Source organism: Aedes albopictus, chromosome 3 (assembly GCF_035046485.1).
Source record: "Aedes albopictus strain Foshan chromosome 3, AalbF5, whole genome shotgun sequence".
In the NCBI taxonomy this organism is placed as follows: Eukaryota; Metazoa; Arthropoda; class Insecta; order Diptera; family Culicidae; genus Aedes; species Aedes albopictus.
Genome location: NC_085138.1, coordinates 113,810,329 through 113,825,510, shown reverse-complemented (window position 1 = coordinate 113,825,510; position 15,182 = coordinate 113,810,329). Strand labels below are relative to the sequence as shown.

At 36.9% G+C, this 15,182-nt stretch overlaps 1 long non-coding RNA gene across 1 annotated transcript in view; it reads right to left on the bottom strand.

Annotated features, from left to right (window-relative positions):
* The window catches only part of LOC134292052 (uncharacterized), a 387,121-nt gene extending 374,019 nt beyond the window's left edge, over nt 1-13,102 (bottom strand). The window contains exon 1 of the long non-coding RNA XR_009999428.1: nt 12,597-13,102. This is a non-coding gene — a long non-coding RNA (uncharacterized LOC134292052). The remainder of the gene's footprint in view (nt 1-12,596) is intronic.
* Nucleotides 13,103-15,182: the final 2,080 nt, after the last annotated feature.

Genomic DNA, 15,182 nt, shown 5'->3' with positions numbered 1-15,182 from the left:
CGAATTGGAATAACGTTTCTCATCGCGTTCCAAAAATTGTGTCAATTGGTTCAGAATTGGCTGAGTTATAGCAGAAAAGTGCCCAAAATAGGACCCCTGCCGAGATAGTTTCACTTCCCTATATACACCAAATAAAAAGTTATTCCAACTTCAATTGCATTTGAGGGGCCCAGAATCAAAGGGGTGTAAGTGACCATTTTGTCGATTTTGAGCTGAGCATATAAAAAAATCTTCAGATTCCAAGCTTTCGGGAACTTTTTTAAGATTATTTTTACGATGATTACAATAAATCGTAGAAGATTGGGTTAATTTTGAAACTCCATACATTTTGTATGGGATGAAAAATTGGTGAAAAACTTTAAAACTCATTTACTTGAAAGTGGTTTTTGTCACTTACACCCCTTTGCTTCTAATCCCCTCAATCGTTATTCAACAAACAATCTTTGAGTATCCTTTTTTGACCCATTCTCACCCCCAACGACGGTATAAAAAGTGTTCAGAACAAAGTGTTCAAAAAAAAAAAAATCAATCAATCTAAACGTGTTAGAAGAAACGGTTTTTCCAATATGTTTTGATTGGATCATATTTCCGGAATACTTTATTCTGAACATTTTTTATACTTATAATGTAGCATATTTTTGTCGAAGACATCGCGAAAAATGATATTTTGATCAAAATAAAAATGCTAATTGTATACATATTGCATAGCCCCACTGTTATTTGATTCGGCTGAAAATTTGAATGAAATGAGAAGTGGGCCTATTGAACTTTTGGCATTTTTTTTCCATTACAGCTAGGACTGGTGAAGAGTTTATGAACCAGTGGAATAGTCAAGGCAGTAAACGCTCTCGTCTCAATTGTAGGGGAGACTGGGTAGACTTGATCCCTTTTTCTTAATTTGTCTGTAACTTTAAGAAAAACACAAAACTAGATCCGTTTTTCGTACACAATGGCAGGTAAACATCTATTGCAAGTTTATACAGAACAGAAGGACTTCAAATTATTGTTAAAGTTTTCAAAACTGTGTTTTTGTGGATACATGTCTTATGATGTAATTTTCAAAAATGGGTCACAATTGATCCCCTTTTGAGCACATGGTTCATTTAAAGGGAAAATGACTCCAGAAGCTTCCTATTAATTTTCTTTTCAAGTTATCTTGTATTTTTGATGAATATGGAGTGTTTGAAATTGTAAGATTTCCTTAAATTTTTAAGGATATGCCGTATTTTAAAAATGGGGAGTCTTGATCCCCCTTTTTATGGTTTGTCATAAAATAATAATTATCTGACACGTTTTATCATTGAATATACTAGAATTCCGATTAAATAGGGGCTTCCAAATAGAATTTTATTTTTCACATGTATAATGTGTGTGTAACCCTCGAGGGATCAAGTCTCCCCATGCCACTGTTGTATATACTAAGCTACATTAATTTAAATATTTATATAACAGCCTTATTAGTATAAATACGTTTGAGTGTGTTTTATTTATACTATGTGCTGTGAAATTTTGACACGATTTGGTTCAATTTTCACAAAGTTAATGAGATTTTTCGGAATCACCTAAAAGATTTCTTAAGGACTGAAAACTAACCATCAGCCATTAAAATATAATGCAATGCACAATCAAAATCATTTGTAGCCAAAACATTGTCGTCTGCCCAGACGTAGTTTTGGAAAAAATATGCTATAAGAAAAATGTTTTTGATTCCGAGAAAATATGGGGGGAACAAGTCTCCCCAGGGATCAAGTCTCCTCAGTCTCCCCTATAGTGGAATGCTGTGTATTTTATACGTAATTTAGTTTGTTCCGGTAAATACTCGGCTGATTCCTTTCTTTCACAGCCAGCGGTACGTTTGATCAACAACTTTTACTTGTGAAGACGAGGTTGAAATTGTTTTTATAGATGAGCTGTTAAACGATGGGTGTGTCTTGGGGAAAAAGAATAGAAATCAAACGTGATGAAGATGATTGACTGCTATATATAGCATGCTATATATATGCATTCATTCATTCATCTTCCGCGCTCCAATTTTCAATTTCATTGTCATTAACATCACCGACATCACAATTAAATGATTTGTGATTGACTTTTTTGCTCACATCTTAAGCGAATCTGAATGGTAAAAGGAATGAATAAAATGCGGTCAGCTGTCAATGGCATTTTTTTTGTTATACATTCCTCGCATAGAGATGTAATTAATTAAGAACGTGCAACTGTGTATAGCATACATAAGTTAAATATCAAATGTCTTATCTCGTTCATTTGACCTGGTGTGGTGGTTAGAACACAAGACTATCACGCCGAGGACCTGGGATTGAATCCCACTCCCGACATACTCACAAAAAAATGTGGGTTCTTCCTTCGGAAGGGAAGTAAAGTGTGGGTCCCGAGATGAACTAGCCTAGGGTTAAAAATCTCGTTAATATAGACAAAAAAAAACATTTAATTATTGTGAATTATATCGTAAAATCGAGCCATTATTGCTAAAACTAGTTTGTTAACTATTCTTGAGAACAACGTTGATGTCTGCACATAGTGTGACTTCCGGTATTTTGGTCAAATTTAATACTGGATGAATTTTATTGACTAATTTTGTCAGAGTATCAAAATTTAAGTTACCTAATTTTAGCATCAAGCGAGCGAAGTTTGCAATAGTATTTTGCTAGAGCTTGATTTTTTCTCGATTTCGCTTTGGTTAACAAGTCGTAGAAATCGCGCCTCGCCTGGCATCACGGTGTTTATGCATTCGACCAGCAATACTTGCAGCTCTCAGCCGCAACGAGTTGCATTAGTTTCGATCCGAAGACAGTGACGGAATGCTAAGTAAGGGTACATTATAATATCGAGAGAAAAAAAAAATACTCACCTTCCATCGTAGCCGACCCGAGAAAATCAGACCGGATCAGACTACCCAGAAATTCCTCCGACTTCGAGAGCAATTAGGTATACTATAGAAGAAAAGCCGTTGGTTGTGCTAGACGGCTATAGAGCAAAGATCAGAATACATGAATCACAACTAAATTGGTGGGTTTTGTCTGTTGGTTTGTTGCAGCCCTTGGTATATGCCACAGCCACATCACACCAAGGCGAGACATGCGTTCGGAACGAATTGGAATAAGGTTCCTCAATGGAGGAACGCCGAGATGCAGTATAACCAACACTTGAGTAAATGAGCCTGAATCATGCTTTTCAGGGATCGGGGCGGAGTGCTTCTCCTTCAGAAATTTGCAGAGCGATAGATATTCGCTATTGGAAAAAATGAATCAGATACCTTGTAGTGTTTGATTGCAGTTGAAGATGTTCTGATTGAGCTATTAGTGAATGTATTCGAATTTGAATGAGCTCACATTATCTTCAATAAACTGCAATAACTCATACACACTTATCGCGGCGGTCTCCATCTACGTTGAACTAATGGATTCAAAGTCTGCATTCCACAATTGTTTTTTTTTGGAGTTCGGCGTATGTGGGTTGACGCATTAATAGGAAAGCACTAACCGCCAATGCTAAAACTAAGCTCCACTGGAGCGCAACACCTTTTTTTAATAACTAAAATTTGCTGCGGAATGGATAGCATACACCACGGATACAGGCGCGCGGCGCGGCGGTGTACCATACTACCAAGCAGCAGTCTACTTCCTTAGCGTGTTTTTAATTAAGTTTGCTAAATTGTGTCCAACCACAATTGAGGAAAAATGAAAATAGTTCAACAGATTGGAATATGCGGCTCACGTAAGTTGCATTGTATGGCGACGATGATGATGATGATGTGGAGGCCTAATTGATAGCATTGGTTAGTTAATACCTTCTGGTAATAAAATGATATGTAGGGAAGATCAATCAGCTTTGATTGTTTTTTTTTTATGAATTGTCGTGATTTGGAAGTCTTCGTCTTCTTTTTTATAGCTTTACATAATCTATATGAGGGATTCGAGGGTGTTTGATTGACGCTTCGACTTTCTCAGTCATAAAGTCGAGAACGATTGTTTTCTATTTTCCCAACGTTTCGGCTATGGGTTTTGGCCTTCTTCAAGAGCCATAGTGTCCTTCGTCAACCATATGTGTTGTTGCCTAAACATTTGTGTTTGGTCTGCCCAATCATTACTATTTAGAATATTTTTTAAGGTTTTTTTTTTTTTTTTTTGTTTAGAGAGACTTTACCTCTGGGGCATTCGTCTCTGAATTTTAAGGTTTTAATTTAAACAATCGTTCTCGACTCAAAGACTGAAAGCCCATCCGAAACATCAAGCTTAACATAATCACTAAGTAAATATTGCTTTTATATGGCTAGCTACGCTCGCTAACTGGACTGTGGAAATTACCCAGTTATCGAGCGAAAGCTGTACTTTTTTTGATAGCTTCCACTTATCCCCCTCCCCCCCAAGGAGCTCACGTGGAGTCCCACAACTAATAACTTATTTGTTAGTTATAACTACGAAAACGCGGAGTTTTAAACTACAAGAAAATAAAAATGTGAAATCCCGTTGGAGCATTTGTTCGTTAAAGGGATTGACGAACAAGAAAATGTTAATCTAATAAATATATAACAAAAGTGGTTGCAATTAAATAGTAAGCCAAATTAATAAAATAAAATAAAATAAATGCAGGAAAAAACAGCTACAAGACAAAAAAAACCTGCAATATACAAATGGTTTACACGTTTAAAGAATACATATATAATAAAATACAAGCGAATTTGCCTGCTGCAGAGTAATCCTCCATGAATTTCATCAGGCATTCCTCCAGAAGTGTGCTTGTGAATTCTTCAATAAATTTGTCTTATTTTGCTACGGAAGTTGCTTCTCAGATAAGAAGAACTTTAAGAGCCAGTTCGCGAGAACCGCGACCCCCTTTCCAAAGGAAGTGGAATCGATGTGCTCCGATTGAGCTGAAATTTTCAGGGTATGGTTTTCCATATAAAAGATGATATCTGGCCGATTTTCAGATTTTTTCGTTAGGGGGAAGTGGGGTAAAATAGCCCTCAAAGATTTCATGTCTAAATATAGGTAAAACCACTAAAATCGCAATAACTTCCGCAAAAGTTAACGGATTCAGCTGAAATTTTGGATGGACACTCTACTCCTATGGCACTTCCATTTAAGCCAAGCGTTGGATATTGTTTGATATTTAATTTGAAGAAATAGGTTATTTTCATAATTTTTTTGACGATTTTCAGGGCGCCTGTTTTCGTACCAACAGAACTAGGACGAAAAACTGAGTACTACGTTTTGAAGGATTACCCAAGAGCTTTCATTTGATATGTGACCCAGATGCGCCAACTTAAAAACTTTCGAAAAAAAAAAAAATTTTCTCGGGTATGCATTTTACCCCATATGTTTAGCTGTCTAAAGAAGTATTGTCGCAAATTATGACAACGTTATATATCTTTCAAGGGTTTTTCTTCAATATTAATTCAACAGAAAAATGATGACTAAGAAATGCAATTACGAGATTTTTTTCATTTGGGGAAAGTAGGGTAAAACGGACTAACTCAACCTCCTTTCGAAATAACCTTGCTACGATGTTCTCTGATCGGTCTTTAATTTTCAGAGTTCTTTATTCTATTCAAGAATAGATGCTTTATCACATTTTTTTTTCTTGAGAGGATAACGGGGTAAAACAATTCTCAGAAAAAAATGTTGAAAATAATCAAAATTTCAAAACCTACAAATGCTTTGGTAAAACTTGTCGAAATTTCATGAAATATGAAAAAAATTCTTAATTTTTATTGCTTATTCAAATGAGCAAGTCTGACAACAGTTTGACGTCGAGAAATGTCACAGATTAGCACGTGGTGTGTGATTCGTCGGATTCTTTCTCGATTTTTCTTTTGACATGCATTTCCGGTTCAATTTTCTCTTTTTTTTCTCGTGAAAGTTGCAGCAGTGCACAATGGTCCACGACAAAGATTTACGAAGAAAGATGCATTCAGCGCCTTCAAATGATTTTTTGGACAAATATGGTCTTCTACGAAGTCGATCCCAAAAATCAGGCCCTCTTTTCAATGTACATCAAAATGAGGGTGGTCCATATTTTCGAAGAAATTGGGAACCAAACTTTTTTATTTGCAAGAATAACTGTATACATTCTTCGGAAAAGTTATAGATCTATCAATTTTGAGCAAGTTTCCTGAAGATACTTTTTTTTGTAGCTTTAAAATTGATCGATCTAGAGATATTTTTCTGAATAAGCCGGTTTCTGGCGTTAACTGTTTCAGTTTCGATTTTTCATCAAAGCTACCCAAGAAACACTTGTAGAGCATAGTTTTTTGAAAAGGTGTTATGACGGGTTGGGGCAATCATAAAAATTATCTTTTGCCCGCATTCAAAAGAAGAAACGTTGTTATAAAACACATCAAAAAATTAGAGGGGTGTTTTTTTGTAACTCAAGTGAAAAATACTTGAAAAGTGCCTATTTTTTTCTAGATAATCATCAATAACTTTTGAACGGAATGACGTAGCAACATTCTCAGCGAACGAAAATGCGCTTTTTTTGGAAGCTGTAAAAGTGGTTCTTACGCGACTTAAACGAGAAATTTTAAACAAAAACGGTAAAGCAATAAAACGATTTGTTCTAGCGTCACCCTTTATCTTTATCTTTTTTGTTTCAAATTTCACGTCAAAGTTGTCTAAGAACAATTCAAGAACTCCAAAGTAACGCACATTTTCGTGCGCTGGGAATGTTGCTTCGTCATTCCGTTCAAAATATATTGATGGTTTTCTAGAAAAATAAGCACTTTTCCAGCATTTTTCACACACCAATCGGTCATATCACCTTAAAAAAAATGATTTTTTAGGAAAAACACCTGTAACTTTTGAACCAAAAGAGATAAGGACCATTTCAGCGCATGAAACGACGCGTCTTCAAATGCTCTACAAGTGTTTCATGGGCGACTTTGATGAAAAATCGAAACTGAAAAAGTTAACGCGAGAAAACCGGTTTTTCTTGAACCACCCTAAGCTTATTCAGAAAAACATCTCTGGATCGGTCAATTTCAAAGCTACATAAAAAGTCTTCAGGAAATTTGCTCAAAATTGATAGATCTACAACTTTTTCGAAGAATGTATACAGTTATTCTTGCAAATAAAAAAGTTTGGTTTCCAATTTCTTTGAAAATATGGACCACCCTAATTTTTATGTAGGGTGGGGCGGGGCAAGATGGGTCACCTAAGGATGGATCTCCATAACTTTGTAAATACAAATCGTATTGGTTTGTGTTCGTCCGCTACTCTTCAATACACTAGTTAGCAATGCCTAAAGTCGATAAAAAGTTCTTTCAATACAAAATATGGTGTTAAACAAGCAGTTTTAAAAAGTGATCGATTTTGGGCCGTGAAAAAAGTGCGGGGCAAGATGGGTCACCTTTTAAGTAATTCACATTTTCTCAGCGAAAAACGTCAAAATATAAGATTTGTTCCGCATTCATATATGCTCCATATCCATACTGAGTAAACAAAAGCTACTAGTAAACATTTTATAAATTTATTTGGAATATAAAAAACTTTACGATATGAGTGGTCCTAAGGCGACTTAAAAATCGATGTTTTCGCTAAAAAAATATCATAATTTTATGTTATAATTTTGAGCGTTCATTCCGCTTGATTGAAGTCATTTATGAGATAGTCTTGTAATAAATAATAAATAACTTTTGAATGCTCCAAAAATACGTTCAAAATTGAAGGTGACCCATCTTGCCCCGCGGCCGTTTATATGGAGATTATATGGAATGTATCGCATAAGAAAAATGGCTAAAAACCATTTTATTTTTTATTTCCCATGAGAGTGAATAATTTTTCAATCAATGCCCCAAGCTTTTGTATATTCACGCTGGTCATCTAACAAAATTATCAACATTATCAAAACATGAGTAAAGCGCCCGGAAATGGCACTGACCCATCTTGCCCCGCGACCCATCTTGCCCCGTCCCACCCTATATTGAAAAGATGGCCTGATTTTTGGGAACAACTTCGTAGAAGACCATATTTGTCCAAAAAATCATTTGAAAGCGCTGAATGCATCTTTCCTCTTAAATCTTTATCGTGGACCATTGTGCACTGCAACAACTTTCACGAGAAAAAAAGAGAAAATTGAACCGGAGATACATGCCAAAAGAAAAATCGAGAGAGAATCCGGTGAATCACACACCACGTGCTAATCTGTGACATTTCTCGACGTCAAAATGTTGTCAGACTTGCTCATTTGAATAAGCAATAAAAATTAAGAATTTTTTTCTTATTTCATGAAATTTCGCTATGTTTTACCAAAGCATTTGTAGGTTTTGAAATTTTGATTATTTTCAACATTTTTTTCTGAGAATTGTTTTACCCCGTTATCCTCTCAAGAATAAAAATATGTGGTAAAGCATCTATTCTTGAATAGAATAAAGAACTCTGAAAATTAAAGACCGATCAGAGAACATCGTAGCAAGGTTATTTCGAAAGCAGGTTGAGTTAGTCCGTTTTACCCTACTTTCCCCAAATGAAAAAAATCTAATAATTGCATTTCTTAGTCATAATTTTTCTGTTGAATTAATATTGAAGAAAACCCTTGAAAGTTAAATAACGTTGTCATAATTTGCGACAACACTTCTTGAGATAGCTAAAAATATGGGGTAAAATGCATACCCGAGAAAAATTTTTTTTTTTTCGAAAGTTTTTAAGTTGGCGCATCTGGGTCACATATCAAATGAAAGCTCTTGGGTAATCCTTCAAAACGTAGTACTCAGTTTTTCGTCCTAGTTCTGTTGGTACGAAAACAGGCGCCCTGAAAATCGTCAAAAAAATTATGAAAATAACCTATTTCTTCAAATTAAATATCAAACAATATCCAACGCTTGGCTTAAATGGAAGTGCCATAGGAGTAGAGTGTCCATCCAAAATTTCAGCTGAATCCGTTAACTTTTGCGGAAGTTATTGCGATTTTAGTGATTTTACCTATTTTTAGACATGAAATCTTTGAGGGCTGTTTTACCCCACTTCCCCCTAACGGAAAAATCTGAAAATCGGCCAGATATCATCTTTTACATGGAAAACCATACCCTGAAAATTTCAGCTCAATCGGAGCACATCGATACAAGAAGGGGTTGCGGCTCTCGCGAACTGGCTCTTAAGATCAATCTCTGAAGGCACTTCTAAAGGAATTCTAGAAAAAGCAGGAAAATGTATCTCAATCTCAAAAGAATTTTGGGAGGAATCTGATAAGAAATTTCAGTAGGAAAATAAGAAAAATGGCTCTAAGCAAATTTCAATTTGCTCATCAAACAGGCAAATCTACTATAACAGCGCTACAGTCGCTAGTCAGCAAAATTGAGAATTCGTTACAAGCCAAGGAAATAGCCGTGGTTGCTTTTCTCGACATTGAAGGAGCATTCGATAACGCATCCTACAGCTCAATGCGTTCTGTAATAATGGAAGCAAGGGGCTTGGATAAATGCATTATTGAATGGATAATATCGATGCTTAGAGATCGAGAGATCTCTTCCGTTCTTGGAGGTGCGCAAATATCAGTAAGATCTGTGAAGGGCTATCCTCAAGGAGGAGCACTAAGGACTGTTCATTTTATAAAGAGGACAACTTTGCAAGGCTATAAAAAGAAAACGCGTAGTTCAAATTTGAGCAGCCTTAGTTAGTTGTTCAGTACATTATATTAGCAGATAATAACCATAAATAAATTGGTTTAAAATTATTGAACTTCATAGAAATGTGGCAAAGTGTTTCGAGAGATCAATTTTTCAATTCCCAAAAACTAAAGATAAACACAAAATTTCTGTAAAACATCGGTGTATCGTTTTTAATTGCAAAAAAGTGTTTGCCATGCTGCAGCAGTTTGAGTGATACATATTCTGGCAAAATATAAACCTAATCGGAATAATGGTTGTTGAGATATTAAAGTTACAAATTGGACTCGATTTTCAGAATAAAATGTATTTGTTAAACAAAAATGTATAAAAATATTAAATTTTGAATGTTTTCAATGGATCTAGTCGAAAGTACTAATAATGCAAATTCAAATGCAGAAAACCGCTTCTTGATAGCATTGTTGGCTTGGTTACTGTGCTTCATGGCAGTTACCGGAGATAAAACCGCTTCGTTCTATGAAGGTTCTTCTAAATAACGATGTACTCTATTGCAAATACAACGTAACAATGATGTCGAAAATAAAAATTAACATGTAGTTATTTTCAAATAAGGTATTTAATGACATAGGGTCAGACCTTGCTGAAAATAAATAATAATAAGCTTCTCTAGAATCAAAAACTTGCATTTATGGAGCAAAAAGTATGCAATTTTTCATTATGGCCATCATTAAGTATTAAATTTATGATGAAGAATGTACTTTAAAGCATATTTTTCTTCGGTATCATTTAGAATGCGATTCTCTTCTTTACTGGACAAATTTTGAACTGATTCCGTAGTGTTATTACATCACTGGACTTAAATAAGTATTTTTTATCAATTTCATTGATAACAAGGCAACTCACTATATCAAGCTGTATAATGCCTGGTGCATTATTACTGACCAACTATTACATTCTACCTTTAGAAGAATAGTATTAGATCCCAACACATTGAAAAGTTCATGAAAATTTTAAAATTATGTATGTGGAAAGTTGTGTAGAATTTTGAGAAATGGGGTTTTATTGAGTTTTAACGAAAACCACTTCAGTTCCATAACTAAGGACAATTTGTATAATGTTATATTTTTCCTACACTGTAGAATAGCTATGGAAATTTATGCAAAAAACCGATAATGATTTTATTGAAAAATAAAAAAGATATCACACAAATAAGGTGTCCTCTTTATAAAATGAACAGTCCTTATCACCCTTATTGTGATCTTTAGTAGTGGACGAACTCCTTAAAAAACTCATCAATCAAGGCTTTGAGGTTATTGCATACGCAGATGATGTAGCTATTCTGATACAGGTCGGACTCGATTATCCGGGGGTTCAAATAACCGGGGGCCCGATTATCCGGGGCTCGATTATCCGGAAAAAATGGCTCGATTATCCGGGGACCAAATAATTTTTCGTTTTGTTTGCACAATTTAAGATGGCAATAAGTCAAAAGATGTAGCAAATGTCAAATACAACACCCATAAATCAGATTCAACCTATTTGAGAATGATTTTTATTATGCAGATTTTTCGCCTAAATTTTCATTCTCAATAAATATGGTTATAATCATGCCAGCCGTTGAGTTTAAGGTCTATAACATCAAACAAGCTTGCTTCTATGTTTATCGAACTATTTTTTGATTGATTAATCCTAAAAATAAAATATAAAAAGTTAGGCTCGATTATCCGGAAATTCGATTATCCGGGGAGATTGTTTTTCGGAGTCACCCGGATAATCGAGTCCGACCTGTACGTGGAAAATATGACGACACGATATCTAGCCGGCTACAATCTGCATTGAATGTTACCATCAAATGGTGCCGAGAGGAGGGATTAAACGTAAACCCTTCAAAAACTGTAATTGTACCTTTTACTAGAAGGTTAAAAATAAATCTTACTGAACCTTCTTTAGATGGAGTTCAAATTCAGTTCTCAGAAGAAGTTAAACATCTTGGGGTAACTTTGGACAAAAGATTGAATTGGAATTCTCATTTAAACAATGTTGTAACCAAGGGTACCAATGCCCGTTGGGTCTGCAGCAAAGCCTTAGGAAAAACCTGGGGTCTTAGATCTAACATGATTCACTGGATCTATGCTGCAATAGTCCGGCCTAAGATTACTTATGCTTCACTTGTTTGGTGGCCCAAAATAAATGAGGTAACCTCTCAAAAGAAGCTAAGTAAGCTACAAAGACTTGCTTGTATATCTATGGCAGGAGCAATGAAAAGCACTCCATCAGTTGCTTTGGATGCCCTTCTCAATATACTGCCATTGCATCAATTTATTAAACTATAAGCGGCAAAAAGGTCCCTGCAGTTTATGCATTACAATAAAGTCTTAGACGGGGATCTTGTTGGACATTTGAGGATCATCAAAGACTTCAAATTAAACATGGACTTAAAAACAGTAAAAGATTGGATGATAACGAAGACCAACTATGATGTTCTCTTCAAAGTGGTGAAACCATGTCGCTATGTTTGGGATGCTGGTGGGCCAAGTTTACGTCCAGGTTCTATTGTATTTTATACTGATGGGTCCAAGATGGGAGAAAATACTGGAGCTGGTGTTTTTGGCCCCGGTATCAGTAAGGCTATACCAATGGGATGCAGTTCCACCGTATTTCAAGCGGAAGTTCAAGCCATTCTAGAGTGTGCCAACATTTGTCTGAAAAGAAATTATAGGTTTGCCAATTGCCAGATCTGTATTTTTTCGGACAGTCAGGCGGCTCTAAATGCGCTAAAAGCTTTCACGTGTCAATCAAAGCTAGTGTGGGAATGCATTATTTCTCTGGAGCAATTGGCCAGTAGGAACGAGGTAACTTTATACTGGGTGCCCGGTCATTGTGAAATTCTGGGAAATGAAAGGGCCGACAATTTAGCCAGACAGGGTGCGGCATCAAGCTTTGTAGGCCCTGAACCTTTCTGTGGAGTTCCTGAGTGTGCCCTTCGGATGAAACTAAAAACTTGGGAAATATCCACGGTAGAATCTAATTGGAATGCCACGGATACATCCAAGCAAGCAAAAAGGTTCATAAAACCCAGTGCAGAAAAAGCCAGGTCCATACTGAATCTAAACAAAAGAGATCTCAGGGTAATTACTGGTCTGATGACTGGCCACTGCCCGAGTAAATATCATCTAAGTAAGATTGGAAAAATCCAATCCTCCGAGTGTCGTTTCTGTCAAACGGAAAACGAAACTGCCGAGCATTTACTCTGCAACTGCGGAGTGCTGTACCGTTACAGATTGGCGATATTTGGTAAAGGGTTTCTAGAGCCCTTGGAAATTTGGAGAAGTGATCCCAACAGGGTAATAAACTTTATAAAACGAGTTGTGCCTAGTTGGGATCAGGTGTTACATCAACCATTGTCCATCACAGCTCAATTGTGACAGGATACTTGACTAGCACCAAATTAAATATGGGTCATATCACAATATTCCTAAATAATGGACGCAGTGGTTTAAAGGCTCTACAGATGAGGAAAAAAAAAGAAAAAATAATGGAGGAATTCACAAGAAACTTCTGCAGGAATGCCTGAAGAAATTAATGGAGAATTATCTCTCTATAGCAGGCGAATTCGCAGGTATTTATTTACTAGCTAGAACAGCTATGGCAGATTATGCACGAATACGGATTCCCGGATAAACTGATACGGTTGATCAAGGCGACGATGGATCGAGTGATGTGCGTAGTTCGAGTATCAGGGACACTCTCGAGTCCCTTCGAATCTCGCAGAGGGTTACGGCAAGGTGATGGTCTTTCGTGCTTGCTGTTCATCATTGCTTTGGAGGGTGTAATAAGAAGAGCGGGGATAAACACGAGTGGGACGATTTTCACGAAGTCCGTTCAGCTGCTTGGTTTCGCCGATGATATTGATATTATTGCTCGTAAATTTGAGACGATGGCGGAAACGTACATCCGACTAAAGAGTGAAGCCAGGCGAATCGGATTAGTCATTAATGTGTCGAAGACAAAGTACATGATGGCAAAGGGCTCCAGGGAGGAATCACCGCGCCCGCCACCTCGAATTCATATCGACGGTGATGAAATCGAGGCGGTTGAAGAATTCGTGTACTTGGGCTCACTGGTGACCGACGACAACGACACCAGCAGAGAAATTCAGAGGCGCATTGTGGCAGGAAATCGTGCCTACTTTGGACTCCGCAGAACTCTACGATCGAATAAAGTTCGCCGTAACACGAAGTTAACCATCTACAAAACGTTGATTAGACCGGTCGTCCTCTATGGGCACGAAACCTGGACCCTACGTGCAGAGGACCAACGCGCCCTTGGAGTTTTCGAACGGAAGGTGTTGCGTACCATCTGCGGCGGAGTGCAGATGGAAGACGGGACTTGGAGAAGGCGAATGAACCACGAGCTGCATCAGCTGCTGGGAGAACCAACCATCGTCCATACCGCGAAAATGGGGAGGCTACGGTGGGCGGGTCACGTCATCAGGATGTCGGATAGCAACCCGACTAAAATGGTTCTCGAGAGTCATCCGACCGGTACAAGAAGACGTGGAGCGCAGCGAGCTAGGTGGGTCGACCAAGTGGAGGACGATCTGCGGACCCTACGCAGAGTGCGGAACTGGAGACAAACAGCCATGGACCGAGTGGAATGGAGGCGGCTACTATGTACAGCAGAGGCCACCCCGGCCTTAGCCTGACCGGTAAGGTAAGTTATTTACTAGCTGTGAACTTCGGCCTGTGAACTGAAAATGAAAAAAAAAATATTACCGGTTATTTTAAAGTGATAGAGATGCATGGTCATTCCATACAAATATGAGCAAAAAACTTGAAATTTTCCAAAAAATGCAGCTCAAAAACGGCTCGAAGTACATTTCTGGTTTTTTGATATGTTGTGTAAAAATAGTCAAACTATCGTTAAAAAATATAGTCGTTGTGGTCCAAAGTTGTGATAATCATAAAATGTTGATATTTCGACCATGTTTGAGAATTGATATTTACTAAAGTTTGTTCGCCAATTTTTTTCTAAAATGTAGTACTAATCATCTTTCCATTAGTGAAAAAGATTGTAAATCGGTATTGGTTCAAAAGTTATGATCTTTTGAAAATTTTGAGTTTTGAATAGTCTTAATTTTTTGGACCACCCTATTATAAAATTGGTCACCCAAATGGCGAAACAAAAAAAAACGTGTTTAATTATTTTTGACAAGTTCACATTATCTGTTATCAGTTGGGATAAAGAGTAATCGCCGTGCTTTCCGTTGCTTGTTTTGTGCCTTTATAGGCACAATAGACAATTTTTGAGACATTTTTAGAGGAATCCCAGTAGGAGTGTCTAGAGGAGTTCCAATAGGAATTCTGGGAAAATCCATTGAGGAGTCACAAGTAAAATTTCTGGAAAAATTTTAGAACACTTTCCTGGAGCAGTTTATGGAAAAATCCTAGGAAGAATCGCTGCAAGAATTTCTTGAAGAGTATTAGGATAAATTTCTGAAAAAAATCACGAAGAAAACCATGGAAAACTCCCTGAATGATTTGTTTCACATATTTTTGGAGGAATAGCAGCAGGCCTGGAGGATCTTAAAAATTCCTTCCTG